The 5,153-nt window shown below is 46.1% G+C and overlaps 1 protein-coding gene and 1 long non-coding RNA gene across 4 annotated transcripts in view; one reads left to right on the top strand and one right to left on the bottom strand.

Moving 5' to 3' along the window:
• Positions 1–527, bottom strand: part of STRBP (spermatid perinuclear RNA binding protein) — a 143,479-nt gene extending 142,952 nt beyond the window's left edge. For 2 of the 3 annotated variants that reach the window (XM_029920024.1, XM_029920025.1), the window contains exon 1: positions 505–526. The gene's annotated coding sequence lies outside the window, so the exon portion shown is untranslated. Of the gene's footprint in view, positions 1–504 lie in introns of all 3 variants that reach the window. The other variant, XM_029920023.1, reaches the window with a different exon arrangement.
• Positions 496–1,436, top strand: LOC115276164. Its single transcript, XR_003901840.1, has 3 exons — positions 496–647; positions 860–936; positions 1,346–1,436. It is a non-coding gene; the product is annotated as an uncharacterized LOC115276164 (long non-coding RNA).
• The last annotated feature ends 3,717 nt before the right edge of the window (positions 1,437–5,153 follow it).

Raw genomic sequence — 5,153 nt, 5'->3', positions numbered from 1 at the left:
CGCTCGCCGCGCGCCCCCTCCACGCGCACTCTGCCGTACCTGAGAGTGCCGGCCAGCGCCCGCCGGCGCCGTGCCGCGCCGCCGCCTGCGCCAACTGCGCACCTGGGAGCGCGCAGGGACCACACGCTGGTGGAGGCCGCATGCACCTGCGAGCGGGCGCTTACGTAAGCTGCGTCCCCGCCTTTCTCCCGGCTCCAGGCCCCCGCCCGCTGCAGCACCTGAGCCCCGCTGCGCTAGCAGCGTAACTGCCGCGGAGCGGGGACGAGCTGCGCAGGGAGGCAAGCGATATGCACGGAAACTTCGTAACTTCCGAATCTGGGAGCGGCTCCCGGATGCCGCGGCAAGCGGCCTCCTCGGCCCTGCGCTCCGGTGCGGAGGGCCCCCCAAACTCAAAGGCTGTGCAGCGGAGTAGGCTCCGCAACGCCTCCCCAGGTGAAGGACGGAGAGGCCAGAGGGCTTTGACTTAAAAGGTTCTCTCCCAGCCTCCGCCCCTCCTGCACTTACCGGCTGTGTGACCTTGACCAAATTAGAGAAACATTCTGGTCATCTGTTTTATGGTAGGGGAAACTAGGACAATAATTCCGATTTAGGAGCTGTTGGAGAGATGGAAAAAGACAATAGGTGTGAAATCTCCCAACACATAGCAGGTACGGAACAGAAGTTGCAGCTTAATCAGCAACCACCCCTCCTTTTCCCACCCCAGTGGACCTAGCTGGGATTGAGTGTGAGGCCAGGACCTCTCTGACCTCCTTATAGTTGGGGCAAACTGGCTGAACACCTACCTGGGCAATGCTAGGGAAGAAATGAAGTTTTGCTTTTTTATTTTACGGAGTCACGCCTGGGCACTTTCTTGGTACAGCATTCTGCCAGTCAGTTCAGCCTCTTACTGAGCCCCTACTGCATACCACGTGCTGTTCTGGATGTTAAGATGCACAGGTGAGTAAGACAAGTTTCTTGCCCCGAAGGAGTTCCCAGCCTAGGGCAGAAACTACCTGACCACCCAAGAACAGGATTTGGAGAGCTGGGGGTCCAGGAGGGATCTCCCACAACAACTCCTAAGCCCTTTTCTAATGTGCCAGATTCAAATATTTTAACAGCTCTGCTTCATGCACAGGATAAAGCCTAAACTTAACTTAAAAAGTTTGGTGATCTGGCCTTAAGTTTCAAGGTACTTGCCCTCACTTTTGCCCCTCCTTAAGGCCAACTTAACCCTCCCGCCACGCCAAACTTCAACACTGTAGTTACCAGAATCTGTAGCACTTCTGAGCCACCTGAGCCAGGCCCCAAGTCCCTTTCTACACCTGTCCCTACCTCCAATCACCCTCACCTTTCTTTACCCTCCTAGAGTCCCTGAGGTGCTTAGTCAACTCAGAACGTGTCCTCTCAAAAGCTTCTTGGCTGCTTCAGACAAAGTGTCTAAACTCCTCTGCTTTGCACACAGCTCATTAAACCATAAATTCTTATAGCACTAGATTGTAATTGTTTTTATGTTTTATTTATTTTTGATAGGGAGAGAGAGCATGAGGGGGGGAGCGGAGAGAGAAGGAGACACAGAACGGGAAGCAGGCTCCAGGCGCTGAGCTAGCTGTCAGCACAGAGCCTGACGTGGGGCTCAAACCCACGACTGTAAGATCTGACCTGAGCCGAAGTCAAAGGCTTAACCAACTGAGCCACCCAGGCGCCCGGATTGTTAATTGTTTTGAATGTCACCTCCTGAGACTGTAAGCACCTTGAGGACATGAGTGGGTTAGGGAGGACTACACATGCACATGCAATGAGGTCATTAAAGCTGGGCTTTCCAAGAAGAGATACTGCAACATAAAGGTCTGGGTTCTGTGCAAGCTAGCTCTGTGACCTTGGAAAATCAGTCTCTCTAGAGCTCAGTTAACTCATCTGTAAGTGAGAACATAGTATTGCCTACCTCATAGGACTGTTATAAGGACTCGATGAGACAGTATATCTCTGGCACTCAGTATAGTGCCTGGCACTAGATCAATTTCTAAATTGTTTTTAAATAGGTGGACAGCATGGCATGAAGCATCCAATGGTACCATTTATTCTAATATCTTTATTGGGTTGATAACTCCAAAAATTCCTGACCAAAAAAAAAAAAAAAAAAAAGCAAATAGTAGGAAAGTAAAGAAACTGAAAATTTCTAGGGTGCCTCTCCCTTCCCACCCCCATTCAACTCCCTCCACCCCTAACCCCGTATCCCAGGGCAGCTACTGTTAACTTTATCATGCCCTATAGTATATGTCTAGAGAGAGAAGAGAGTTGCAAAAAGTTATGTATCTATAATGTGTATGTTATCCTTGGACTCTGTGCAGAAAAAAGGATTAAACATCAACTATTGTTATGCTTTGAAAATAGAGCTAGGTATGGGGATAGAGCATCTTAAATACTTGTGCATTGCTTTACTTTTTTTAAGGATACCTATAAGTAGGGATGCTGGGTGGTTCGGTCGGTTGAGTCTGACTTCTGATTTCTGCTCAGGTCATGATCTCCCAGTTCACGAGATCAAGCCCTGCATCAGACTTCTCACTGACAGTGCAAAGCCTACTTGTGATTCTCTCTCTCCCCTTCTCTCTGCCCCTCCCTCATCTCTCTCTCTCTCTTTCTCTCTCTCAAAATAAATAATAGAGTATATATAAAAGAAAGAGATTTTTTAATGTTGAGGCATATTTACATATCATAAAAATTCAGGCATTTGAAGTGCACAGATCAAGGATTTTTAGTAATGTTACCAAGTGATGCAACATCAATATAAATCAGTTTTAGAACATTTACAGATTCTCCATAAAAATCCCTCAGACCCATTTGCTGTTACTCCTATTCCCACTCCCAGCCACTGGCAACCATAAATCTACTCTGTGTCTCTGTGTTTTTGTGTTTTCTGGATGTATTAGATACATTTTTTAATCAAATAGATGTATTAGAAAGAAAACTAAGGGGCACCTGGGTGGCTCAGTCGGTTCAGTGTCCAGCTCTTTATTTTGGCTCAGGTCATGATCTCACAGTCATGAGACTGAGCACCATCAGGCTCCACAGTGAATGTGGAGACTGCTTGGGATTCTCCCTCTCCCTCTCTCTCTGTCCCTCCGCCTCCCCTGCTGGAGCTCTCTCTCAAAAGCAAAAAAGAAAGAAAGAAAGAAAAATAAGTGTTTCACCTCTTAATCCCACCCACTGATAGTAATCATTGTGAATATACATATATCTATTATGCCAAACTTGTCCTGTGCATATAAATATATAGCTTTTACAAAGTGAGATTATAGTATACCTTCAGTTTTTATTTTTTCATTTAAGAATATAAAGTAAATACACCTCTTTTTGTGGCACTGGATACTCTCTGGCATAACACATCTTAACTAGGGGCGCCTGGGTGGCTCAGTCAGTTAAATGTCCGACTTCAGCTCAGGTCATGATCTCACAGTTCATGAGTTTGAGCCCCGCATTGGGGTCTGTGCTGACAGCTCAGAGCGTGGAGCCTGCTTCTGATTCTGTGTCTCCCTCTCTCTCTGCCCCTCCCCCCACTCATATTCTCTCTCTCTCTCTCTCTCTCATAAAATAGATAAACATTTAAAAAAAATTTTTAAAGAATCATTTAATTAAACCAAACCCCTATGTTGGGTATTTGGTTATTTTCCAGTATTTCCACTGCTATAAAAAGGATAAGATATTAGATATTGTAACTTTATAGAATTTGATGAGCTTTTAAATCACACCTAAGTTCAAATACTAGCACTTGTTGTTTCATCCATTCACTGCACATATATTTACTGAGAACCTACTATGTGCTAGTCCCTAGAGATATAAAAGTCAGAAAACAGCTACACTGCCCTACCCCTGTGGGGCTAGAGGCCAATGTATGTTAATCAAATAACATTGACTGTTATTGAATGGCCCCCAGAGAGAGGAACAGCCAACAAAAGGGGACAGATCTGGTTCTCAGAGTTTCTGAAGAGACATCGAGGGAACACAGCCTTGGCACAGAACTCTGTCATTTTTGGTAAAAGGAGGGGATTTGTTCCTTGTATGAACAGTGTGCAGCCCTTCAGAGTTCCCAGCGCCTCACCACCCTTAGGTCCTCTCACCTCACCCCCTGAAAAGAAGAGAACAGAGGATACTGAGGCACAGATAAGGAAGTGAATTGCCCAGAGTCACTAAGCCAGGAAAGGGCACAGATGACATTGAACTCTGGTGTGACTCTAGCCAGTGCTCTTGGTCCCAAATGACACTGCCCTCTATAGAAGGTGCTCATCTTTGAAGAACCACATTGAGATAGAGGCAGAAAACACACAACACTGTACTCCCTGATGCCAAAGACACTAGCCACATGTGGCTATTTAGATGTAAATAAATTAAAATTAAATAGCGGTTCCTGGCTGGCTCAGTCAGTAAAGCATGTGACTCTTGATCTCAGGGTCATAAATTTGAGTCCCTGCTGGGGGGAGGGGATTACATCAAATAAATTATTTAATTTAATTTAAAATTTAGTTCCTCAGATGCCTCAGGCATGTATTAAGTGCTCCATAGCTACATGTGGCTAGTGGCTACCATGTTGAACAGCACTGATGTAAAAACATTTCTGGAGTGCCCAGCTGGCTCAGTCAGTAGACCATGCAACTCTTGATCTTGGGGTTGTAAATTCAAACCCCCTGTTAGGTGGATTAATTACTTAAAACTAATGTAAGGACACAGGTCTGGATCAAACTGACTCTGACCTTGGAGGCCTAGGTGTCAGTTTCTCAGAATCATTAGACAATAGAAGGGCACACGTTGCCCAAGGCAGGAGGGACCACCCTTGTAACACCCAATCAGGAAAGGCCAGCTAACACCTTTAACATTTCTAAGGGCAGGCCTAGAAGGCTAGTCACGCCCTACGTGAGGGTCCTGGGCCCACTCTGTAATTGGTCAATACTCTAAATGTTGTGATTGGCTCTCACTAAAAGTATCAATGTATGGTTAAAGTTACTGCCAGTATTGATAGGGGATAGTGATTGGATCACCATATCTTTGTCATGCTTTCCTGTAACTCCCCCTTCCCAAACCCATAAAGGCCCTACCCCACCTTTGTTCGGGGCTCACGGATCCACTGCATTGGTGAAGTCTGTGAGCCCGAGCTTATAAGCCCGTAATAATAAAGCCCTTTG

Source organism: Suricata suricatta, chromosome 13 (genome assembly GCF_006229205.1).
Source record: "Suricata suricatta isolate VVHF042 chromosome 13, meerkat_22Aug2017_6uvM2_HiC, whole genome shotgun sequence".
Taxonomy (NCBI): Eukaryota; Metazoa; Chordata; class Mammalia; order Carnivora; family Herpestidae; genus Suricata; species Suricata suricatta.
The sequence above is the reverse complement of the archived record's forward strand: the minus strand, read 5'-3'. Positions and strand labels throughout refer to the sequence as shown.